We start from the raw sequence: 27717 nt of genomic DNA on the forward strand, positions 1-27717 counted from the left end.
CCTCAGTTCGATATGTCGATGCTCACGTTGGTTCTCTTTCTCTCCACAGACGACTGCTGGATACAGGGACACAATGATTCGTTCTCAAGACGTTGCTCACCTCTGCGCTGATTACAGCTTTCAGGTAGGTATGGCTCTCTCCAAAATTCAATCTCTCAGTATTCACGTTGACTCTCTCTTTCTCCACAGGTGGCTGCTAGGATACAAGGACACAATGAATCGTTCTCAGGACGTCGCTCACCTCTGTGCTGATTACAGCTGTCAGGTAGGTATGGCTCTCTCCAAAGCTCAATCTCTCAGTGTTCACGTTGGCTCTCTCTTTCTCCACAGATGGCTGCTAGGATACAAGGACACAATGAATCGTTCTCAAGACGTCGCTCACCTCTGTGCTGATTACAGCTGTCAGGTAGGTATGGCTCTCTCCAAAGCTCAATCTCTCAGTGTTCACGTTGGCTCTCTCTTTCTCCACAGATGGCTGCTAGGATACAAGGACACAATGAATCGTTCTCAAGACGTCGCTCCCCTCTGCGCTGATTACAGCCGTCAGGTAGGTGTGGCTCTCTCCAAAGCTCAATCTCTCAGGGTTCACGTTGGCTCTCTCTTTCTCCACAGATGGCTGCTAGGATACAAGGACACAATGAATCGTTCTCAAGACGGCGCTCACCTCTGTGCTGATTACAGCTGTCAGGTAGGTGTGGCTCTCTCCAAAGCTCAATCTCTCGGTGTTCACGTTGGCTCTCTCTTTCTCCACAGATGGCTGCTAAGATACAAGGACACAATGAATCGTTCCCAAGACGTCGCTCACCTCTGCGCTGATTACAGCTGTCAGGTAGGTATGGCTCTCTCTCCAAAGCTCAATCTCTCAGTGTTCACGTTGGCTCTCTCTTCCTCCACAGATGGCCGGGTTCTACAATGCGGCGGTTAAGCAACGGTCTGTACTGGGACTCCGGGGGCCAGGACCCCCTCGGCGAACTCGTTGATGAACAGAGGGGCGAGAACCCTGGCGGCACACCGGGTCGAACGCTACCCGTTCCTCGAGACCCGTTGGTCAATCGAAAACTGGACCGGGGCGCCCTTTCGTCGAGACCTCGGGCCGGCGGGTCCCTCCTGCCTCTACTCTGTGATGATAACAGGACACAGGTAAGTTAACAATAATAGGTACAGTACTCACACACGCCGCTCCTCGCACAGTTCTTCGCCGCCACTCTGCAATTCTGTGGAACTGAAAACACACTACAGCAGTGTTATACAGGTTTTTCTCTAGCGCCGTTCTTTCCTCTTCACCATCCCGGGACGAGTGACTGGGAACGGGATTTCGTCACACAAGACACAGCACTCACACTGCAATACACGGCATTACACAGCACCACTTCAAGTGAAAATTTCCAAAGACTCACCCCACCACGCTCAGTGCACACAATAGACACCCGTCCTCTTCCACATCGCTCTGGGCGAGAAATAGGGAGATGGTAAATGGCCTAGCGTTTGTTTGCGGTTATTGCTGTAGCTGCTTTCCCACGGAACCCTTCGGCTCACCCACCACGCTGGTCCAGGGGTAGGGCCACCCGATCGCTCTCTTGAGAACACTCAAACAATAAATCAATCCAATATGTAATACCACATTCACTTCAAGGGTTTAGTTTACTCACAATCTCTTTCTTTCTTCGTCCTAGGTTGTTTTCATATAAACAGTAGCTCAGGCAGCTAGACGGGGCGCTCTCCAACCACAAACACCACTCTTTCCACAGATACGTACTCACAGTGGTAAGTTTTCCTCTCCTTCCGTTTTCCTCAAACAATGTCCGAGTCCGGCTAGTACTTCACCCTTAAGGTCTTTAATGTCCTCCTTTCCATCGATCTATAATCCAGACGTGGAGAGAGAGCAATGCAACAATCCGAATATAGCGTATTTAGGCGAGCTCAACTCAGCACTACAACACACACCAACACATCCGTGGATAACATCAGCCCAGACTGTGGTTTGCCTTGTCCTTTTATACTCCCTGGGTGCTGTTCTCCTCCAATCACCCGGCGCTCCCCTTAATCGCTCCCAGCTGCGTGTAGTTTAGCTGATTTCCGCGTTCGCGGCGCCACCGGATGTCCGGTGTTTGCTCTTTCCGGTCCGGGCGGAAACATCCGGGCGGAACCAAAACTTCCCAATTTTTGGTTCCGCCCCAAAGATCGTCACTCCTGTGACATCCTCCCCCACCAATACATTCTAGTCCCTAGAATGCCTCGGCGTTGTCCACTCCCCGTACCGGGCAGGGGGGCGTCCTCGACTTTCTCGTTGGGAGCGCCTGACGGGTGAATCGGGCTCGGCTGGCCCAGGGACTGCCTCTGGTTGTATCTGAGCCGCTGGGGGTTCAACTGGCTCTGGTGCCAGCTCAAGCTGCATCTGGGCCACTGGGGGTTCGACGGGCTCTGGTGCTACTTCTGGTTGCCTCTGGGCCACTGGGGGTTCAACTGGCTCGGGTGCCACCTCTGGCTGCCTCTGGGCGGCCGGGGGTAGCGCTACCATGGGTCTCCCTGGTACCACAGCCCATCCTTCCAACCAGGGGGCCTCCGGTACTGGCTCGGCGGGCCCTTCTGTCACTGCCTCGGGGTAGTTCGGACAGGGGCGAAGCATATTGCGATGTACCACGCGTTCGGGGCCAGGTTTTCCCTCGGGTCGGATGGTATACACCGGCTGTCCCGGCCTCTGTTGCTTGCAGACCACATACGGGATCGCCTCCCAGCGGTCACTCAGCTTCCCCTTCCCCTGCCGCCGGTTATCTCTCGCCAGGACTCTCTCACCTGGTAACAGGGGGGCATCTCGGGCAGTCCGATCGTACAGCCGTTTGTTCCTTTCTCCTACCGTCTGTATTCTCCTCGACACCTGCTCATAGGCGAAGTGTAAGCGCTGGTGATGGCGCCCCACCCACTCTGTCACACTCACTTCTTCCTGGTCCGCTGCCACCCCCAAGACCAAGTCAGTGGGCATTCGCACGTGCCTGCCGAACATCAGGTAAGTAGGGGCATACCCCGTTGTGCTATGAACACTATTATTATATGCTTGCAAGAGGTTCGGTAAAGCACTCACCCAATCTCTCTGCTGCTGTTGGTCTAAGGTCCCCAGTAACCCCAATAGGGTCTGATTAAACCTCTCGCAGGCTCCATTTCCCTGGGGGTGATACGACGTTGTGTGGGTCTTCGTGCACCCATACAACTGGCACAACTCACGGATCACCTTAGACTCAAAATTCGCCCCTTGGTCGGAGTGCAGGAACTCGGGGCATCCAAACGCCTGAAAAACATGGCGCCATAAGGCTGTGGCGGTGGTATTGGCTGTCTGATCAAGCGTTGGAACTGCCCAGGCGTATTTGGTAAACAGATCGGTGATGACCAGGATGTTTTGATAACGGTCCTGAGGGCGGCCCAGCGTCAGAAAATCAATGGCCATTATGTGGAGGGGGGCTTTCGCATGGATGGGTACCATCGGTGCTCGGGCCTCTCGTCTAGACTTGAACAACATGCACCGGGGGCAAGCTTGAATTAGATTGTGCACAGACGCCTCCAGCCCCGGCCAGTAGAAAAATCTACGTAGTAGGGATACAGTTCTCTCCTGTCCCTGGTGCCCCAGCTGGTCATGGTAGACTGAGACCAATGCATTTACCTGGTCGGCGGGCACCACAATCTGGCGCACTTCTTCCCCCAATTTCGGGTCGCGGGTTTTCCGGCAAAGCACCCCCTCCTGTAGCTCCAGCTTCTCCCACTGTCCCAGCAGCTTTTTCCCCGTCTCCGTCTGGGCTAATCTTTCAGCCGGCGGGGGCCGTTGGCCCTGTTCCACCCACACCTTCACTTGGCGCAGATCTCGGTCCTGAGCTTGCCTCTCTATCCATCGGCGGGGGTTCCACCCCCAGTTCCCTGGCACGGCCTCCTTCTGGCCTCCTGGTGCTTCCACGACCCCTATCATATAGCCTTCCTCGTGGCTATCCTCCCTTTGCTCCCCCTGGCATCTGGGGCTCTTTGCCTCCGGCAATCTTGAAAGGACGTCTGCGTTCGTATGCTCTCGCCCGGGCCGATACTGCAACTTGTAATTGAAGTTGGCCAACTGGGCCACCCATCGCTGTTCCACAGCCCCCAACTTCGCCGTCTGTAAATGCACTAGAGGGTTATTGTCTGTAATGATCGTTACCTCAGCTCCCCAAAGGTAGTCCTTGAACTTTTCACTTAAGGCCCACTTCAGGGCCAGCAGTTCCAGCTTAAAGGAACTATAATTGGCATCATTCCTCTCCGCCGGATGGAGGCTTCGGCTCGCATAGGCGATCACCCGCTCAGCTCCTTCTTGTCGTTGGGCCAATACCGCCCCCAATCCCAGGTTGCTTGCGTCTGTATACAAGACAAAGGGTTTAGAAAAGTCAGCATACGCCAAGATGGGGGCCTGTAACAACTCCTGCTTTAGCCTCTGAAAAGCCCCCTCACAATCATCACCCCAGTTAATCGAGGGCGATCCACGGCCCCGGCTTCGTCCTGTGCCAACCAGCAACTGGTTAAGGGGCTTGGCGATTTTGGAGAAATCTTTAATAAACCGTCTGTAATATCCCACGAATCCCAGAAAAGATCGTACTTGCCTCACAGTCTTGGGTGCGTTCCACTCCTTTACGGCAGAGACTTTCTCGGGGTCCACAGCCACCCCCGCTGCACTGACCACATGGCCCAGGAACTTCACTTCTCGCCGCAACAGGTGGCATTTGTCCGGCTGCAGTTTCAGCCCGTATCTTTCCATGGCTCGAAAGACTTCCTCTAGGTGCCGGAGGTGGGAATCGAAATCTGGGGAATACACAATCACATCATCCAAATATACCAATACCGACTCCATCAACTGACCTCCAAGGCAGCGTTGCATCAAGCGTTGGAAGGTGGCTGGAGCGTTGCAGAGTCCGAAAGGCATCCGGTCCCACTCGAACAATCCGAATGGGGTCGTGAAAGCCGTCTTCTCCCGGTCCACCTCGGCCACCTGCACCTGCCAATATCCACTGGCCAGATCTAAGGTGGAATACCAGGCTGACTGCGTGAGGCTAGCGAGGGAGTCTTCGATTCGTGGTAAGGGGAAAGCATCTTTCTTTGTTACCAGGTTCAGCTTGCGATAGTCCACACAGAACCTCCAGGCTCCCGTCTTCTTTTGTACGAGCACGATGGGGGCCGCCCAAGGGCTGCTACTCTCTCTAACGATGCCCCGGCTCAACATGCCCTGCAGAAGTGTACGTACTTCCGCATATAAGGTAGGTGGGATCGGTCGATACCTCTCTCTGCTTGGCCCCGCATCTCCAGTGGGGATGTGGTGTTCCACCACCCGGGTGCACCCATAGTCCTCATCGTGCCTTGCAAACACGTGTTGCCACTTCCGAAGGAGTGCCTGCAGTTTCTGCGTCTGCACCTGTCCCAGGTCATCCCCTTGCAGTGACTCACCCGCCAGATGTTTCGGCACACCCCCCCCTTGGCTACTCGCCGGGGCGTCCATCTGGGTCAGGGCCACCTCGATCACAGTGGGGCACACCTGACGAAAACTAACGTCCCTTTCTTCCCTCACCTGGTGAGGCGTGACCGTCGTTAGCCGGGCCAGTCGTTGGTGTCGATATAATTGGACTGCATAGGGGTGCTCATTTCTCACTCTCACAGGGATCCTTCCCCGGTAGACCGCCGCTAGTCCCCGGGCTACCTCCACTTGTGGACAATCCGTGTGTGGCTCTACCAACACCCACTCCTCGGGGTTCGCTTCCCGAAGGGGCACTCTTGCCCAGACGATAGCTTCGCTCCTAGGGGGAATAGACAAAGCAAAACGACACATTACTCTTCCCACTTCCTCCCGATCTCTACGCACCTGATTCATTTGGACCCGGCGGCAGTCAGCCACCACGCGCTCCCACTTGGGCCTCTCGGCAGGTGGGATCCTTGGACCAGGCCTAGCCCGGAATATCTCCTCCCAGCACTCAGAGAGGACGTTCATGCCCAATAGGGCTCTGTGGGTGCCTAAACATCTATCCTCCACAATGACCACACCCTTTTGGGGGACGACTACCCCTTGCACCTCTAGGTCCGTTAGGCGATAGCCAATGTAGGGGATTTCCAGGCCATTAGCGCCCTTCAATGTCAACCAGGGGGCCTCCGCTCCTTGTACTCCTTCTCGTCCGAATATCTCCTTGGAGAGGCTTTCTGCAAACAATGTTACCTGCGAGCCCGTATCTACCAGGCACTGAATCCACTTGCCACACACTTTGACTTCCGCCACCGGGCTATGCCCGATCATCTGTTGCCTTGAACCGTTCCTTCTTCCCGGGTCTTCTCGAGGGGTCCCGGCCACACGACCCACTGTGGCCGGTCGACCTAAAAACCCCCTTCAGATGCCCTGCGAGGCCCACACTGACGACTGTAATGCCCGGGCTCACCACAACGATTGCAAATTGGTCGTCCCTGGTCATCCCATTCAAAACGGGGTCGATTGTAGCGGCTTGGGCGTCCCGGCGGCTCTCGGCTCCTCTCCGAGTACACCCGCTCTCGGGGTGCCGGCCTGGGCTCCTCCCGCGCCCTACCTTGGCGCAGCTCTCCCAGGAGAGTTTTGGATAACTCTGACATCTGCTCCCGGACATCCTTCAACAGTTCTACTTTGAGGGCCTGCTTCCAGTCCGTGCGCTCTGGTGGTGATGGCACGCTTTCGTGGACCGCTGCACATACTGGAGTCTCACTCACCTCGACCTCGTCGCCCTCCAAGGCTAACGCCTCCTTCCTCAGATCTTCAAATGTGAGGCTGGGGTCCCTGCGAAACTGGACCCTCAAACTCTGTCTCACGGGGCCCTCTTTCATCCCTAGAAGGAATTGATCGCGCAGCAAGGTCTCTCCATCTCCCAATCCATGATCGCGACGGGCCTGTAGCCGAGTGAACTGTTCCCGCAGTCTCAGGGCAAAAGCTCTAATGGGTTGTCGGGGGCCTTGTTTGCTATTAAAGAATTGGGAACGGAGGACAGCTACGGGGGTGTGGTCACCATATTGCTCAGTAAGGAACTGAAATATAGTTTGGGCACTGGCTCGGACAGCTTCAGGGGCGGCCTGTACTTCTCGCCGCGCTTCTCCCTCTAGGGAGTTTAACACGAACTGGAGCCGCTGGGCCACACTAAGGCTTTGCAGGTCGGCTAAATACTCCAACTGGGCCTTCCATTCTGTTAGTCGTATTCCCGACTCTATTCCTCCATACTTTTGGACCCAAGGGCTGCCCATAAAGACAGGCACCGCACGGGGTTGGGCTGCGGGCCCTGCGTTGTCGGTCATTGGGCTAGTCCGGTTACTCAACTCGAGGTGGGGCCCTGCCGACTACGCCAAAATCTGTCACCGGCCAGGGGCTGGCTACTAGTTGTGCAACCCACGCCCCTTCTAAACTTCCACCTCGAGGAGGTCCCCAGAACCAACCCAATGACCAGACAACAACGAGCACAAGTAGAAATAAAATGTTCTTTATTGAATTAAATATTTAAAATATAGAGGGGGCTGGGGAAAGGGAAAGTTAAAACTAATTCCAGTTCTGCCCTCCAGGGGGCCACGGCCAATGAATGACTAAAGTTGGGGGGGGGGTCGTACGTGGGGGAACGGGCTCCTGCCTCGGGTTCCCTCTACTCGTGGCGCGCTCCTCTTCCTTCCTGGAGGCAGAATAAAAACACAATGAGTGCTGGTGTGGGTCTTTCGCTGTTGTCGTACCTGGACTCGGCGCACTGCAGTACACCGCCTACTTTCCACAGGTCCTTGGTCGTTGATTCACTCGCCTTCCTTATTTTCCCTCCTCAGTTCGATATGTCGATGCTCACGTTGGTTCTCTTTCTCTCCACAGACGACTGCTGGATACAGGGACACAATGATTCGTTCTCAAGACGTTGCTCACCTCTGCGCTGATTACAGCTTTCAGGTAGGTATGGCTCTCTCCAAAATTCAATCTCTCAGTATTCACGTTGACTCTCTCTTTCTCCACAGGTGGCTGCTAGGATACAAGGACACAATGAATCGTTCTCAGGACGTCGCTCACCTCTGTGCTGATTACAGCTGTCAGGTAGGTATGGCTCTCTCCAAAGCTCAATCTCTCAGTGTTCACGTTGGCTCTCTCTTTCTCCACAGATGGCTGCTAGGATACAAGGACACAATGAATCGTTCTCAAGACGTCGCTCACCTCTGTGCTGATTACAGCTGTCAGGTAGGTATGGCTCTCTCCAAAGCTCAATCTCTCAGTGTTCACGTTGGCTCTCTCTTTCTCCACAGATGGCTGCTAGGATACAAGGACACAATGAATCGTTCTCAAGACGTCGCTCCCCTCTGCGCTGATTACAGCCGTCAGGTAGGTGTGGCTCTCTCCAAAGCTCAATCTCTCAGGGTTCACGTTGGCTCTCTCTTTCTCCACAGATGGCTGCTAGGATACAAGGACACAATGAATCGTTCTCAAGACGGCGCTCACCTCTGTGCTGATTACAGCTGTCAGGTAGGTGTGGCTCTCTCCAAAGCTCAATCTCTCGGTGTTCACGTTGGCTCTCTCTTTCTCCACAGATGGCTGCTAAGATACAAGGACACAATGAATCGTTCCCAAGACGTCGCTCACCTCTGCGCTGATTACAGCTGTCAGGTAGGTATGGCTCTCTCTCCAAAGCTCAATCTCTCAGTGTTCACGTTGGCTCTCTCTTCCTCCACAGATGGCCGGGTTCTACAATGCGGCGGTTAAGCAACGGTCTGTACTGGGACTCCGGGGGCCAGGACCCCCTCGGCGAACTCGTTGATGAACAGAGGGGCGAGAACCCTGGCGGCACACCGGGTCGAACGCTACCCGTTCCTCGAGACCCGTTGGTCAATCGAAAACTGGACCGGGGCGCCCTTTCGTCGAGACCTCGGGCCGGCGGGTCCCTCCTGCCTCTACTCTGTGATGATAACAGGACACAGGTAAGTTAACAATAATAGGTACAGTACTCACACACGCCGCTCCTCGCACAGTTCTTCGCCGCCACTCTGCAATTCTGTGGAACTGAAAACACACTACAGCAGTGTTATACAGGTTTTTCTCTAGCGCCGTTCTTTCCTCTTCACCATCCCGGGACGAGTGACTGGGAACGGGATTTCGTCACACAAGACACAGCACTCACACTGCAATACACGGCATTACACAGCACCACTTCAAGTGAAAATTTCCAAAGACTCACCCCACCACGCTCAGTGCACACAATAGACACCCGTCCTCTTCCACATCGCTCTGGGCGAGAAATAGGGAGATGGTAAATGGCCTAGCGTTTGTTTGCGGTTATTGCTGTAGCTGCTTTCCCACGGAACCCTTCGGCTCACCCACCACGCTGGTCCAGGGGTAGGGCCACCCGATCGCTCTCTTGAGAACACTCAAACAATAAATCAATCCAATATGTAATACCACATTCACTTCAAGGGTTTAGTTTACTCACAATCTCTTTCTTTCTTCGTCCTAGGTTGTTTTCATATAAACAGTAGCTCAGGCAGCTAGACGGGGCGCTCTCCAACCACAAACACCACTCTTTCCACAGATACGTACTCACAGTGGTAAGTTTTCCTCTCCTTCCGTTTTCCTCAAACAATGTCCGAGTCCGGCTAGTACTTCACCCTTAAGGTCTTTAATGTCCTCCTTTCCATCGATCTATAATCCAGACGTGGAGAGAGAGCAATGCAACAATCCGAATATAGCGTATTTAGGCGAGCTCAACTCAGCACTACAACACACACCAACACATCCGTGGATAACATCAGCCCAGACTGTGGTTTGCCTTGTCCTTTTATACTCCCTGGGTGCTGTTCTCCTCCAATCACCCGGCGCTCCCCTTAATCGCTCCCAGCTGCGTGTAGTTTAGCTGATTTCCGCGTTCGCGGCGCCACCGGATGTCCGGTGTTTGCTCTTTCCGGTCCGGGCGGAAACATCCGGGCGGAACCAAAACTTCCCAATTTTTGGTTCCGCCCCAAAGATCGTCACTCCTGTGACATTAACATATAAAGTGTGTTTTAGGAGAGTGTTGACTGACTCGCCCTTCACAGAAGAGATGAAGATTGTCGTGTTTGCTCTTCTCCTCTCAGCTCATTGTGAGCTGACAACAGCTCTGATAAGACAACACTTTTATTTTAGTCTTAAAAATCTGACATGGACACAAGCTCAAAGCTATTGCAGAGCCCACTATGATGACCTGTACAGTTTTGACAGCTTGAAGGAATATGCAACATTAAGCACTGAAACAAGACATATTATTTTAAAGCCATTCATCTGGGTTGGTCTGCGACTGGTCTCTGCAAACAATTGGCAGTGGAGTAATGGAGCCAATAGCAGTTTTATCAATTGGGCAAGCGGAGAACCAAACGAACCAGGCAGTGACATCTGCGCTGCAATTAAAAATGGCAGTTTGTATGACTTGCCTTGTACTGAGTCACACGCTTACTACTGCTTCAAGTGGGACCCTGAACTGATTGTGGTTAAAGAGAATAAGAGCTGGGAGGAAGCGTTACAATACTGCAGGACTCATCACACTGATCTGGCCAGTCTGCCAACATATTATCATCTCATGCAAGCCAAAGAAACCATTGGTAATACATCAACTGTATGGACAGGTCTACGGTTCCTGGCAGGCTCATGGTTCTGGTTAAGTGGTGAGAGTCTGGGATACGTTAGTGCCAAACTACCAGACTGTCCTACCAAAAACATCTATTGTGGATCTCTAAACCTAAAAGCTCAGAGCTGGGAGAACAGAAACTGTATGGAGGAACGTAACTTTGTGTGCTATTAGAAAGAAGGGTGAGTATATGGAATATGTTTTGCTTATAAATCTATGCTTTTAAACTTATGTTTGAATATTAAGTGTTTACGATACAATGATTATATAATGTTATCTAATACTGATATTCAGCTGTTCTCTTTCTTTTTTGTCTTTTTTCAAAGGCTTTAAGAAGACTGCATAGGAAAGCATGACAAATAAAATAAGTTATGTCTAGAAAGCCATTAATTTAATTCAAAATAAAAATAGGCTAAATTAGCTCAACTTTACTCAGAAGTAGTGCATATTTGATCTTAATTTGTATTTTCTGTATATTGTTAATGAATATAAAAACATGTGCAAATATTCTGCATAATTTTGTTTATTGTGCTTTTAGTTAACCCAAGTTTAGTTTGATTTATGCCTGTGTATGTTATGATGCATACAATTCACTGCAGTTATTGAATGCTTAAACTGAAAAATACCTTACCCTATAAGTGCTATAGTGTATATCTATTAGCCTATCTATAAACTAACTGCAAACAATGGTGTGTTTGTGTACTAACCGATTTTAGGGAGGCTTGTTAACATAATATTAGGTAGAAAACAGTTATGTATTAGATTAAAAATGCATTAAAAATGTAAGATTGTAGGATTGCTTAAGAAATCATCAGCATGTTTATGTTTAAATTGTATCTCTCCATGATAGAAATCCAGCTAAATATTACATCTTTGTTTAAAACTGTTTTTAACTTTGCTGTTAAGTTTTATTTTATGTATATTAATAAAGTACTATTATAATAATCCCAAACAAATGTTGTTTCTGATCAAACCTTGACCATAGATGAGTCTTCTGTCTGGGTTGTATCAATTGAATACTTGAAGTTAAATGCATACATTTAATCTGGTGAAATTACTAAGAAAATGAACAGGAAAAAAGTGCATGTTTTTCACCCACAATGCCTTTATTAAAAAACCTTGATCTTTAACTTCCTGATAAAATAAACATTGGTTTGGCCGGAGCAAATTTTTGAATGTTTCATTTCATGACATATGTTATTTTCTGAAACACTTATGATATAATATAATATAATAATGTGGCTTCTTAGGAGAACAAACAATAATAAGCAGTAATAATAATTGACAGTCACTCCTTAATAAACCCAGCCCAATAATACTGAGAACATCACATATGCAAAACACTTCTCTATTCACTTGTATGTGTTTTATGGTGCACACCAGAATGAAGGCACAGTTGATGTATAGTACAGCAGCCAATTTCTCATCTATTTAGCCTATACTTATTAAATCTGTAGTTGTTAGTGCCCAGCAAGTTCACGGTCCAAAAAAAAATGAGAGCAAAGTTTGAGTCACACATCTGCTAGGAGTTACCTTGATTAATCGGTAGGCGTGATTTGGGAGTGGCAAATGCATTCTGGGAGTTGTTGTCTTTCATCCACATGAGTCAAAAATACATTTGCCTTTTCTCAGTCTAGAAAGCTACAAATTAAAATAATTTCACATTTCTACTACATAAATGACCCATTTTAAATACACATTCATCTTCCAGAGATGAAACATCCCTTGAAAGAGTCCATACTATATAGAACAATGTCAGATAAATGTAACAAATTTGTTTCCCTCTACAATTTTATCTTGGGGATGTCTTTTTTCTTTATAGGTATACTTTACATCTATGTTTTAGACCCTTTACATCAGGGGTGGGCAAACTTTTCAAACTCGACAGCCAAATCAGGTTTTAAAAATAATGTTCCCAGGTAAAAAGTAGTATACTTTAGTGTATTAGAAATATGATTGAAGTACATGAATTATAAAACAAGTATGCTTCTACTTGTTGTACTTAATTTAAAGAGTTTTTAATATGTACTTTTTAAAAGTATACTTCCAAAAAGATGTAATTAAGTTCAACTTAACAGTCCAAGAAATAAGTATACTAATTTACCAGTAATTAAATTATTTTTTAAATGTACTTTTTGAAAGTGTACTTTGTTGGTAATGTATTTTAAATTGTATAGAAGTTTATTTTTTTTTAAGTGTATTAAATTTGACATACTTAGAGTGACAATTCAATATACTTATGGGTAGTATATTTTTTGGAAATTAATTGTTAATTTACTTTTTTAAAGTGTACTATGATCTCACTTCATTAGAAGTGTGACTTCTGTACACTTTATACAGAACACTCTAAAATAAGTGCATTTTTAGTTGCATATCAGAGTACTTTAATAAAATACGTTAGAATAATAAAAAGTATACACTGCATGAAAAGAGCTGTATCCGGACAAATACGGATGGGAAATCCCTGCTAAACTTTAGGTTTGCCAGATAAATGAGGCAGAGTGCTTGGAAACGTAATACTCAGAAGTAAACTTGTGAAACATCCAGAAACCTTGTGTATATGGATGTATATAGGAACTGGTGGAAGTTTCCAGGAATCCTCACAGCTGGATGTGAGGAGTGCTGGTTGTGAGGTGTGAGGTGCTGTCTCTGTTTTCAAAGCTGGGTGGGGGGTTCGAGGCAGCACATAACATAAAAACTGGATCAAAACATTATATATCTACAAGTGCGTTTACTAAATACATGTATTATTATGTTAATGTAATTTAATTCATGAAGGTTTTTTTATTTAAGAAAATCTGAGCATCACTCAAAATAACTGTCAACATGTTTGTCATCTAAACATGTTTTGTAAACGTTATACATTTTATAAAAAGACATATAAAGTATAAAGAACAAATCAGTGTGAAAAAACGCAGATTATAAAAAGTACATAAAGTGCCAGCAGAGGATCCAAAATAATGAAAAAAAAAAACATTTGAAACATCCAATGCATCTTGGAAATCGTAGTCATTTAACATCTACAGCATGTTACAACGCCAGAGCAAAAGACTCCAATTCCCAGAATGCACCTGCACCCACCCATTCATTCCCACCAATCAGGATCAACGGCATTATTTCACACCGCTACTGACTCTGTCTTCGTTTTCTTGCTAAACAGTACGGCTGAGGTAAGTTTGACTTTCATTCCTCTACATCGCGCAGATCTGTTCCATATTTGTTCCTATTTTTGTTTTTATGTGAGAAGTGTTTTAATTTAAAGCACACACAGGAAACATTAAGAGTATACACTGTACACAGTAACATGCGGTTTTTCCGTGAGCAAAGTTACATGCAAAATGCCTGATAAACGAATCAATTCGATGTTTAAAACTTTAAAAATAAAAATGCAAGATTACTTAGCTAACTGTAGCAAATGGCTCTTTCTGCTATTTTAAACGATATAGACGATCTTCTGTTGTTTAAAAGCTCATTGCTGTAGTTCTGATAGATGCTGGTTATTTTGCAAGCCTGTTTTAATAGCTTTAAGTCTCAAGTCTCAATTTATTTATAAAGCACGATTAAAAACAACTCCAGTTGACCAATGTGCTGTACAATGAGATAATGACTAATTAAAAAAAAACACAAATATACAAACCACATCAACATCAGACAACAAATATCATCACGAGTCATAGGCCTTAGTAAAAAAGTATGTTTTTAACTTAGATTTAAAAATATGTAATGTTGGGGATATTCTTATATGAAGCGGTAAAGTGTTCCAAAGTTTAGGTGCGGCTATGGCAAAAGCTCGATCACCCCTAGATTTTAATTTGGACTTTGGAACAGTTAACAGATTCTGGTTGGCAGACCGAAGAGTTCTTTCCGGACGATATTCACCCAACAAATCCGAGAGGTAGAGAGGAGCGAGTCTATTTAACGATTTAAAAACGAGCAAAAGCACTTTAAAATCAATTCTACACTGTACCGGAAGCCAATGTAAAGACATTAGCACAGGAGAAATGTGTTCGTATTTACGAACGCCGGTTAACAGCCTCGCAGCGGTATTTTGAACCATTTGTAATCTCGCTATTAACGAGCTATTTATTCCCACATACAGCGCATTACAATAATCAATTCTGGATGAAATAAAAGCGTGGGTTGCAATTTCTAAGTGTTTAAAAGAAAGAAAGGTCTTCACTTTAGCCAGCATTCTTAATTGGTAAAAACTCGCTTTTACAACTGCATTTATTTGCCTATCAAATTTTAGTGCACTATCGAAAAATACACCTAAGTTTTTTACACTTGATTTGACCGAAGAAGATAAAATACCAGAATTTCCAAAAGAATTTTCCAGAACATCGGGCGAGCCAAACACAATGATCTCCGTTTTCTTCTCATTCAGATTTAAAAAATTCAAGGACATCCAGGCTTTAACATCAGAGAGACAGGCACTGAGGGAGTCTATACCATTTTTTTTTCTTTAAAGGCAAATAGAGTTGCGTATCATCTGCATAGCAGTGATAGTATAAGCCATACTTTCCAAAAATAGACGCTAAAGGAAGCATATATAGAGAAAACAATAACGGTGCTAAAATAGAACCTTGGGGGACCCCACACGTCAGAGGAAACACCCCAGAGAAATTACCTCCAATATTAACTGAAAAACTTCTATTTTTAAGATATGATCGAACCCAGCTTAATACTGTTCCACTGAGGCCTACAACTCGTTCTAGCCGGGCAATCAAGACCTCATGGTCCACTGTATCAAATGCCGCACTTAAATCTAATAATACCAGCACAACAGAGTCACCTGAATCAGTAGCCATTAAAATATCATTTAAAACTTTTACCAGTGCTGTCTCTGTAGAATGAAACTTTCTAAAACCTGATTGGAAAACATCAAAAATCTTGTTATCATTCAAAAACTTCTGCAGTTGCTGAAAGACCACTTTCTCCAAAATTTTGGAGCAAAAAGAAATATTAGAAACAGGCCTAAAATTAGATAAAATTAAAGGATCCAAATTTGGACTTTTTAAGAGTGGTTTCACAATTGCATGCTTCAAACAATCAGGTACCATTCCTGATTCTAGACACTTATTAATAAAAACCAGGAAGACAGGACCCACCACATCAAAAACTTCTTTAAAAAGACGAGGAGACATAACATCACCAGGAGACCCACATGGTTTTAACTGCTTCACAATGTCCTGAAGACAAGAAAATGAAACTGGACTAAACTGGCTAAAAATGGCTTTGGGATTACAATACACAGCAGGATCATAATTAGCAGGACTAATTTTCTGCCTAATTTCCCTTATCTTCTCTACAAAAAAAAGACCAAACCTCTCACACATTTCAGTCGTTTCAAAAAGGTCCTTATAAACAGGTGGATTCACCACAGCATTTATAGTATTAAAAATCATTCTTGGTTTATGCACATTCTTCTCAATGAGCTCCGACAAATACATTGACTTAGCCAGTCTTACGGCTTTCTGATATTGATATAGAGCAGACCTTAAGATTTCAAATGAAATCTGGAGCTTATCCTTCTTCCACCTTCTTTCTGCTTTTCTACAAGTCTGTCTCAGGGCACGTGTAGCATCATTAAACCATGGTACAGACCTAGATTTAGATTTTCTAAGCTGCTTAGGAGCTACACAGTCCAGGATATTAGTGCAAACATCATTAAAACGGTGTATAAGCTCATTAGCACTTTGATCAGATAAAAAAGAGCCAAGTGGTTGAGAAAACTCATTAAACATTAATGAAAAGGTCTCAGATGTAGTGGAAGATATCATACGAGTCATATAGGCTGGTTTACATGATTTAACAGCAGGAGAAGACAGTGAGACAGTAAATAAAACAGGCTTATGATCTGAAAAACTGCATTCACCTACTTCAATGTCCAGCACTGAAAAGCCGCGGCAGAGCACAAGGTCAAGTGTATGGCCATGTGAATGAGTAGGACTGTTCACTAGTTGCAACAGATCAAATGAGTCTAAAAGACTAATAAAATCCTTTGCCAACACATTAGTTGGACAGCACACATGAATATTAAAATCTCCAAGGATTAAAAGTCTATTTTTATTTTTTATTTTTTGGGGGTCGATAAATCAATGCAATTACCAATGGATTTACAGAGCCCAGTACCAGGCACTGTAAAAAATGATTTGTTGACCCAACTTGACTTGGTCAAGTCATCTTATTGCATTGACCCAGTTAAGTTTAGCCAACATTAGGAGTAAAGTTAACTCAACTTATATGTATTTGTTGAAATAACTTGCAGTAAATTGGGCCAACGTACCATATCAATTAATAAGCAATTAGATTTTTTTGTTAAGTAAACTTAAAAACATATTGGTTTAACTTAATTTTTCATGTTTTCACAACCATTAACAAAGTCTAATTGACATAAAATAGTGAGTTTTCCCTCAACATCACAACTTAACTTTTTGAGTTTATTAGACTTCATTGTTTTCTTTGACAAGAAGTTCTAGATATCTGCCTGAAACCAGATTTTTTTAAATGAAATCAACACAACTGAAAAATTGAAACTCTCAGCATTTATTTTTCCTTGCAAAGATATGAAAACATTACACGAAAAACACTCACATATATTCAGCTCACATAAGCACATGCAAACTTCTTTATGCACAGACCCATTCTTAGAGAATAGTATCAGATATTTTCATTGCAGGAACAACTGTACATGAAGAATTCACTATAAGCTGTGTTTAACAACTTCAAATAAAAGTCTTCAATTCCCAATCAAATGTCAGACATGACAAGGAAAGAGAAGCAGGACAAGGTAACAAGAACACAGTCTGTTTAAAAAAATTCTATAATACCAATGTTAAAACATACACCTCACAAAAACACGTGCAAACTTCTCTATGCACTAGGGCTGCACAATAAATCGCATGTGATTGTCACGCGCATCTTGTAAGTAATGCCGGTTCCTTGATTAGTAGTAAATCACCATCCGCTGCTTTCAGATGGAGCGGCATTTACTACACAGAGCTGTAGTTCACTGACATTTGGGGCAATTTCGCATTTATTATCACGGACGTATCGCCTGCGATATGGCCCAGATTGTCAGTGAACTACGGCTCTGTGTAGTAAATGCCGCTCCATCTGAAAGCAGCTGATGGCGATTTACTACTAATCCAGGAACTGACGAGATGTGTGTGGTATCGCATGCGATTTATCGTGCAGCCCTACTATGCACAGAACCATTTAAGAGCCAAAATAGTACAAATAACTCCTTGTCATTATCAGATATTTTCCTAACAGCTTATAGTGAATTATTCATGTACAGTTGTTCCTGTGTTTAACAACTTCAAATAAAACAGTGTCTTTAATTCCCAATCAAATGACAAACATGACAAGGAAAGAGGAAGCAGAACAAGGTAACAAGTAAACAGTCTGTTTAAAAAAAATTTAAGAATACCAATGTTACACTTAAAGCGATACACCATCGTTTTGTCATATTAAACTATGTTATTACTTTAACTTTAAGAAGAGTCAATACATACCTCTATCATCTTAGTGCGTGCACTTAAGAACTGTGGCGTGTGGCGACACTTTGATAGCACTTAGCTTAGCCCAGTTCATTCAATGGTACCAAACAGAGATAAAGTTAGAAATGACCAAACACATTGTTTTCCCTATTTAATACGAGAATTTATACGATTAAATATGGTGGCACAAAATAAAACATGGTGCTTTTAAAAGCAGGTTAAAAAGGGTAACTATATTGTATGGTGGAATAGCACTTTTGGGAGTACTTCGACTAGCCTGAAAAATCTGCTCCCCTTCTCCCTCTCATAATGATTATAGTTACCCTTTTAAACCCACTTTTAAAAGCGCCACATTTTATTTTGTTCCACCATATTTGATCGTATATCTACTCGTATTAAATAGGGAAAACGTTGATGTGTTTGATCATTTCTAACTTTATCTCTGTTTGGTACCATTGAATGAACTGGGCTAAGCTAAATGCTATCAAAGTGTCACCACACGCCACAGTTCTTAAGTGCACGCACTAAGATGATAGAGGTATGTATTGACTCTTCTTAGTTAAAAGGATAGTTCACTTTGAAATTAAATTTTGATATGTTTTAGCTTACCTCAGGGGCATCCAAGATGTAGGTGTCTTGGTTTCCACGGTACTTTCACTTTTGATATTTTTAGGTCAAACCGTTGTTGTCTGTCAGTCATATAATGCAGGTCTATGGTCACTTACTAAACGTTACTTCAAAGAGCATGCACAGAGAAGTCCAAATTAAACAACTGTCCATCGTAAGTACACATTGATGGCCTAAGACACGAAACGAGCAGTTTGTGTTAGAAAACGAACACTATTTATATTGTTTTTGCCCCTTGTACACAACCACGTCTGTGCTTAGTCTGCACATGCGCCGGAAGAGATATCCTGGATGAGTTTGCGCGAGCATACGTAATTGTTTTCTTTCACGTCGGTTTAAACATCCCGGATAAGCGCAAATCAGTACAATTTCTATTAACTGTCTTACCTACAATCTCTGTTCTGTGTAAACAATGAGTGACGTACACGTGCGAGAGATCACTTCCGGCGCATGCGCAGACTAAGCACAGATGTGGTTGTGTACAAGGGGCAAAAACAATATAAATAGTGTTCGTTTTCTCACACAAACCGCTCGTTTCGTGTCTAAGGCCATCAATGTGTACTTACGATGGACAGTTGCTTAATTTGGACTTCTCTGTGAATGCTCTTTGAGGTAATGTTTACCTCATAGACCTGCATTATATGACTGACAGACAAGAACGGTTTGACCTAAAAACATCAAAAGTGAAACTACCACGGAAACAAAGACACCTACATCTTGGATGCCCTTGAGGTAAGCTAAAACATATCAAAACTTAATTTCAAAGTGAACTATTGCTTTAAGGTAATAACAGTTTAATATGACAAAACGATGGAGTATCCCTTTAAAACAATAATATCTAAAAAAACAATGGTCTTAAACTTTAAAACAGTGTAACAGTGTAAGTGCTTATAGTAGCAAGGAGAAGAAAAGAGTTTCTTATCTCAGCAACTTGCTCTTCAAAGAGTGAACTCTTGCGGTGCAAGAGTGTGATCCAACTCCAATGAACAGGCGTTGTATCACTTCAAAAGTGAATTTTAATTCCTTTGGAAAGTCAAGGTTTAATGCGTACACCAGGCCCATCAGGTTCAGAAAAGCATTAGGTATGTCACTCAGGTGACGCATCACCACTTCTTCCTCAATCACCAGGGCAACGTCATTGTAGAATTCTGGGAGAGGCTCCATCACATTTTCCACAACCACTAGGACTCCGATCACCACGCCCTTGATCACATCCTTTTCACGGTCACTGGGCTTTGTAGAATGAAAACAAAATTACTATTACTTATAACCAATTTCACAAACAATTTAAAGTCCCCAGACCCCTGCAAATTAAGAGATCTAATGTTCAATTTTCCCTCGTTTTGCCTTAAAGGTTTCAGCTTACCTCGCATATCTTCATGAATTTAGAAGGAGTCTCTCGCATGTATCACGGCAGCCCAAGCAATGCTGCAGTCCTCATCCTTGGGTTTGTTGTCTGTAAAATATATGATGGTTAAAGTACCTCATTTATTGGTTCAATCCTTTGTTTTTCTTTTAATTTATCCTTTCACCCCCTCCCTCTGTCTTGAAAAATAAAAACATTAATTTCAAATATGTACACTTTTTGCATGCTTTTGTTGTAAATAATTTACCAGTGATGTGGTACAACAGTTGTTTGTTACCTTTTGTTCAGCACCAAAATAAGATTTAATAGTAGATGTAACCAGCTGATGTCACTTAAACCAGGAGTGTCTAAGGCTGGTTCACACTGGGCTCGTTTGCTGTGATCTGAACTCCTAGCCCGATTGTTCCCGACCCCGGCAGCATTGGTCTGATTTCACACTCAACTGATTTCTGTCAAACCCTGGTGCGTTATTACGTTATCACAAACGTGCATGAAGCATAATAGAAAACAGATTCCACACGCTATGCGCGAACAGACTGAAGGCTCACTATCGCTCGTATCCAAGGTAAATCATCAACATGATCATCCCTTACATGTATTATATTTAACTAAATACATCATAATAAGCTAAAACGCATGCGCGGGTCACATTACTTCCTGAACAAGTGCGCACGCGGCACGGTTTGAGTGCAACCGAACAAAGACCACTTCCTCCAGGTAGTCTTGGCTTCGGTACCCCAGTGCACACCCAAGTCCACATGACAAAATCATACTGTGCACTGTTTCAGGAAGAAATGTGACCTGCACATCCGTTTTAGCTTATTATGATGCATTTAGTTAAATATAATACATGTAAGGGATGATAGTGTTGATGATTTACCTTGGATACGAGTGAGAATGAGCCTTCAGTGTGTTTGTGCATAGCATGTGGAACCAGGACAACAAATCTAAAAATCCACTGCCTCCTTAAAAGAGTTAATTTGCAAGCAGCAGAAGCCCACATTATATGACACACACACACACACACAGCACCGAATTAATAAAAAAAGCTATATATGAACCTGTGTTGTTTTCTATCATGTGTCATGCACGTTTGTGATGACGTAATAACGCACCAGGGTTCGATCGAAATCGAATCCATTTTAGTTTGAAACCAGACCAACGCTGCGGGGTCACCGGGAACAATCGCGTTTGGGCTATATGCCACAAAGTAAACCATGATCAGACAGAACAAATTCAGTCACTTTGTGCAATTAAAGGTAATTACATCAATGTAGTGCACTTTAAGAGTAAAAATAAGTGACATAGATCTATGAGGAATTTAAAAATCTTTGGTTGCATATATGCATGGTAATAATAGGGCACACAAATGAGATTCACCATTGGTCAAAACATGTTTATAGAATAATAAGTGGTAGCATTTAATACAGATTTATTATTTATCACTGAACATCAAGCAACCTTAGCACCCTAAATTTGAAGTGGATACTGCAACATTAAAGTTTATCATTCAAATGATGATGTGACTTTGCCTTTTCAGACAACCAGGAATTTAGTCAAGTCAATTTGTTTTTTGCATTAATCTTTTGGCAAAGCATAACAGTCAAGAGCTACGCGTTTCACACACACATGCAGGCAAACAAGATCTACGAGTGTGTCATTACTATTCTGTAATCGCACGCGTTAACGCAAACACGAAAATTAGATTCACAAACCATCAGCGAATGTGTGTTTTTGTCAGGATTATGTGGGATCTGATTCATGTGGATGCGCGCGTTAACGCATGCGCGTAGAGAATATTATAATGCAAGCAAAACGTTTTGACACAAATGCAACTTTATATTGATATCGTGAGACAGCATTTGAAATGCAAGCACCTGCTTCTCTTAATTTCTTCTAAAATGCTGCCTGTCTCTGCCTATTCCTTCTATCCATGCCCAGCGCGCCACTTATTTAAGTGCTTTATCATTTAGGTCATATCTTTCCTGTTCTTTATAAACTTACTTTCCATCCTGCGGATTCCTTGCTACGTGACATCTCCGGTCTCCGCACGGTACCTGCAGCTGGATCTCTCAACCACACTTTAAAGACCCGCCCCATTCTACTTCTGATTGGCTAGTTTAGTTTGGTTGAGAGTAAAATATGTGTTCCTCTCATCCTATTTGTGGGTGAACGCATGAACGCGAAATTATATTAATATATCAACGTTATATATATTGTTTTAATTCGCGGCCAACGCCGCACGCCGGAGATCCGGCACGGTGCCTGAAAACTTTAAACCATGCGAAAAAGCTATTTTGGGCCATTTTACACCAATTAACATGCTAAAAAGTATCTGTACATGTTTTTATCTATTTACCAACATTAACTTACACTAGTCAAAGACGACTTCTCTTTCTGCTCATGTCTCGACAACAGCTCGGTGTCTAACACTGTGTGTGGCTCCTGATTAACGTTAAATTACCAATCAAGTTGTCTTAAATTAATACGCAAACGAAACAAGCCTATTTTTTTACATGAAAGAAAGAACAAATCGGGGTATACTTACTATAAAAATCCATCTGTAGTCGTTCAAATAAGAGCTCCTTCGTCGTCTTTTTTTCTCCCGTCAGCAACTCCTGTAGTGATCTCGTCCTCTCGTGCAGAAAATGGCGATGGCGCCTCTTGTTCAAATTCGTTAAAGTAGTACGTCATTATGACGTAGAGATTCTGGCACATGCGCATGAGGCAAAAAAATTGAAAGAACCTATGTTTTGTTGTTATATGAACACCTTATTTTAAGTTTTCAATTTCCCTTCAAGTTGAGGTTGTTATAACTCATCCTTCTGTGTAGTGAGACACTGCAAGTTGACAGGACATGATTTTACTTGTCCACCTGACTAAAACTCAAAATCACTTTTTACAGTGCAGGAGTTGAAGTTCAAAACTATTATACGCATCCGTCTTTAAGACCCGACTAGAGAAGTTTTCTTTGAAAATGGTTGCCAAACCACCTCCCCTTCTCGCCGTTTGCGGGGAATTAAAAAATGTACAGTTGTCGGGTAATAGTTCGGAAAACGGACTCACATCCCCAGCCGTAAACCAGGTTTCCGTCACAAATAAAAAGTCCAGTGAATTTGAAGTGAAGAAATCATTAAGGATGAAAGTCTTATTCACCGCTGATCTTGCATTTACTAACGCCATTCTTACCTGCACCGAACCATCCGCCGCTTGTGTTGTCCGACATAGCGAGCGGAGATTGTGTGAACGTACACCGCCCCGCCGAAGCTGAGGTGGACGTGGCCGGGATAGCTGGGCAGAGGTCGTCGGTAAAACTGGTATAATCCCGGAACACACAGGATCCGATGGACGCCATATGACAAAGCGTCTATAATCCACACCATGATGATTTAAAACATCCAAACAGGATCTAGAGTCTCTTTTTGCTAAGAGCAAGAATATCTTTATAGATACACCTCCTCGTTTTCCTCGTCTTTTCCGGCGTCTTTTTTCAGGTAAAAAGCACGGCGTTCGGCGTAAATTCGCCGGTAGAGATGTTAGCCAAGGGGGAGGGGAATAATATGGACCTCTTTGGCCCTGTGTAAAAACTGCGTCCGTAGAGATTCGCAAATTTAGAAGAGTTTCACGATCATACACTAATAGTGGTGAAACAACTTGAAATAAAAGCCAGAGACATAGTAACATAGACAAACTCAGAGACACAGACGGGAGCAGACGGCAAGCCACACACAACGGCGCCATCTTTATTCTGTTTAGTAACTAAGCCGGCTTCACTTTAAGTTTAAGATAAACTAATGTTAGATGCTGTTGTAAAGAATCTTGGAGTCAAAATATATTTTTAAGTTGCATGATTGCCTTCTTTTTTAATATGATGTCTATCCATGTTTTTGTTTACACAGAGCCGGCCCTAGACCTTCGAGGGCCCTAAGCACAATTTGGTCGGGGGCCCATTCGACCGTTTTAAGTAAGGCCTAAAGAAAAGAAATGACTACCTTATAACTATACTGTACATATTATATCTACTATGTTATTTTTTTATTTTGTCTTTTAAATTATGTTTTTAAATTATTCTATGTATACTGTATGTTAATGATCTTTTTTACGCTGCTGGTCCTAAGTACGTTCTTATGTGGCAACATGTAGCCTACAGAATGACAATAAAAGACCTTGGGGTGGTCCCGGACAGGGATTATCTTAAGCCAGGACTCTGCCTTAGTTTAATTAGAAAACATAACCAATTTTTACAAACATGCCTTACTTAAAACATTATTTGTGTGCATTTTGAGGCAAAACAAAGGGCACTGGTGTATTTTAAGATATTTCAGTGCAAGCTTTTTTCAATTTGGACAGCTCTTAGCCTACTTTTATTTTAGTCCGTGACTAGTTTAATTTCGGTCAGGGAAACTGCCCCCTTGAGTTCTTGATTTAAGTTCCATGTTTGATGTCTAACAGGAAAAATATGATACCACTGACTGAACTGAATGGCAGTGCAGTGCAATGAGCACACCCTGATGAACTTGCTGAATAAAAAGACTGATAAAGTGATTTTCACTGACCATCAAAGAAACATCTTTAATTGACACCAGAGTTTAAGAGGCACAAACAACAGCCTATATATATAATTTGAATGAAATAGAGTAAATAGAATAACATTTAAATAAAATATTATATAAAATAATAAATAGAACACTTAAATGTTTAAATTTTTCAAATAAACAACATTAACCATAATATCTAAAACACCACAAACAAGATTAAAAGTACCTAACATTCGCTATAACAACCGCCTCACTATATATTATCCCTTACGTAAAAAGTTAATAGGCTTGTTTGAGATGAGCTAAATCTGCGCATAACCGATCACCGGTGATCAGCGCGAGATGCATTTTTCAACTTGTTCTTGACTTATGACATTCCTATTTTTTATTAATTCCTTTAAACTTTTTTATTGGTGTTGGATTAGTTGTACTGTGAGCTGTTTATATTTTACACAAAAACGAATTTAGACTTAGATTACATCCCAACATTTACTAAGTAGCCTTCCAGTAATGAACAGTTCACCTTTGTTGATTCTCCTTATAAACATCTTAATGTAAATGCATTTGTTGGTATTTCAGTTGCATCTATTTATCATCTAAAAATACGCGAACGCGATCTCTTCCAGTGCTGATGTTTGCAGTCCACAACAAAGCGAGTTTCATGAAGCATCCGGCTTGCCTGCAGTTTTTTCACTCCTCCCCTTACTGCAGCCGTCTGTGCTCGTCTAAATTCCAGGCAAGGCAAGCTGCATCTCAAACAAGCCTAGTCTGACAATGATCATGTGATGAGTGACATCATAGGGTCAGTCAGGGTCAAGATTAGCGGGGATCTCGCCATAATAAAGAACTAAATAAAAACAACTGTGCTTATTATGATGTCCGATAAAGAGCGCTGTAGATCAATTTATTTTTATTTATTTTATGTTACTTTTGATGTATAATTTTTTTTCAACCACTAGCTGGCAGTGACTCTATGGGGCCTTCTGCTGGCCACGGGCCCTTTGCAATTGCAAGTGTCGTTTAGTGGCTGGGCCGGCTCTGCCATCAATAGTATATTAACAAGCTTCTCTAACATTGATTAGTACACACAGTTTGCAGTTAGTTTATATAATATGCATCATCACACACACAGGTATAAATCTAACTTAACTTGGGTTAAATAAAAGCACAAGAAACTAAATTAAACAGAATAATTGCATATGTTTTCATATTCGTTAACAATATACAGAAAACACAAATTCAGATCAAACATGCACATATACACTACTTCTGAGTTGACACAATTTTTTTCTAAATTTAGCCTATTTTTTATTTTGAAGATAATAAATAGCTACCTAGACATAAATTTCATTTGTCATATTTTCCCATGCAATCTTCTTAAAGCCTTTGAAAAAGACAAAAGAAAAAACCGTAAAAATAATATTAACATTATATAATCTTATAGCAAACACTGAATATTCACACATTAAACATAGATTCATAAACATAACATATAGTGTATGCTTTTATACTTACCCTCCTTTCTAATAGCACACAAAGTTAAGTTCCTCCATACAGTTTCTGTTCTCCCAGCTCTCGTTTTTTAGGTTTAGAGATCCACAATGTAAGTTTTTGGTAGGACAGGCTGGTAGTTTGGCACTAAGATATCCCAGACTCTCACCACTTAACCAGAACCATGAGCCTGCCAGGAACCGTAGACCTGTCCACACACTTGATGTCTCAGCAGTGGTTTGTTTGGCTTGGAAGAGATGTAAATCTGTTGGCAGACTGGCCAGATCAGTGTGATGAGTCCTGCAGTATTGTAACGCGTCCTCCCAGCTCTTATTCTCTTTAACCACAATCAGTTCAGTGTCCCACTTGTAGCAGAAGTAAGAGTGTGACTCAGTACATTGCCTGTCAAACAATTCCCCGTTTTTAACTACAGCGCAGTCATTGCCTTTTTCATTTGGTTCTCCGTGTGCCCATTTGATAAAACTTCTATTGCCTCCATCACTCCACTGCCAATTCTTTGGAGAGATCTTTATCAGACCAACCCAGCTGTCTGAGTATGAACCACTAACGGCCAATGCGGTGATTTCCTCCTGTCTGTCAACACTGGACAGGTCTACATAGTAGTCTCTGCAATAACTTTGAGCTTCTGTCCATGTCGTGGCATTTCTAAAATAAAAGTGTTGTCTTCTCAGAGCTGTTGTCAACTCACAATGAGCTGACAGGAGAAGAGCAAACACGACAATCTTCATCTCTTCTGTGAAAGGCGAGTCAGTCAGCACTCTCTTAAAATACACTTTATATACTTAGACCAACTTTATATTTGTTAGTCAGAAAATGAATAGAAAAAATAAGCTCAGAAATAATGTTGAGCGAACAAATGAAGCCAGAGCTCATCATCATCTGTTTTAGATGCTTTACTCAGTCATTTTCATTAAATGATTTGTGTTGCAAAGTTGATGTATGGTTTCTATACAAATGTCCTTTTTGCATCGCGTTTCCTCAAGCTAAAAATTTGTCAGGTGTCCATTGTCTTAAAGCAGCGTAAAGCTGGTTTAGAAATGTAATTTATGTCCATTTAACAACTGCGACTTCTGTAAATAATAAGCTGCTGATATGAGAAATATGAAACAATAATGTGTTGCAATGTAAATGAATAATCCTAGATTTATAGCAGTGGGGAACCTTCAGGGCCTTCTACGCCTTCAGAGAAGGCCTAAAAAAATTAATAAAAAGATTTTTATTATTATAATACAAATAAATAATATTCAATAAAAATATGTTTTTACATTTTTTATTTCTATTTAATTCAATTTAATACAATACATGTAATATATTTTCTCTCATCTATGTTCTAACGTTAAGCTTACTGTCAGGTTCATGTCATGAAAACATCTAATCCAATCAGAATCGTCTGTCTCTATTAAGGCCCGGTTAGCTGGCTCATTCATTGGTTAGGACTTCATGAATCCCAGGGAAGGCCAAGCTATGTGTTTTGGTGTGGAGAGTGACGGGCAAATCGACCAATCACGTTTTGATTTCAAGTGGGCGGGCAAAAAACAAAACATTGTAAG

This window comes from Paramisgurnus dabryanus, chromosome 3 (genome assembly GCF_030506205.2).
Source record: "Paramisgurnus dabryanus chromosome 3, PD_genome_1.1, whole genome shotgun sequence".
Lineage (NCBI taxonomy): Eukaryota > Metazoa > Chordata > Actinopteri > Cypriniformes > Cobitidae > Paramisgurnus > Paramisgurnus dabryanus.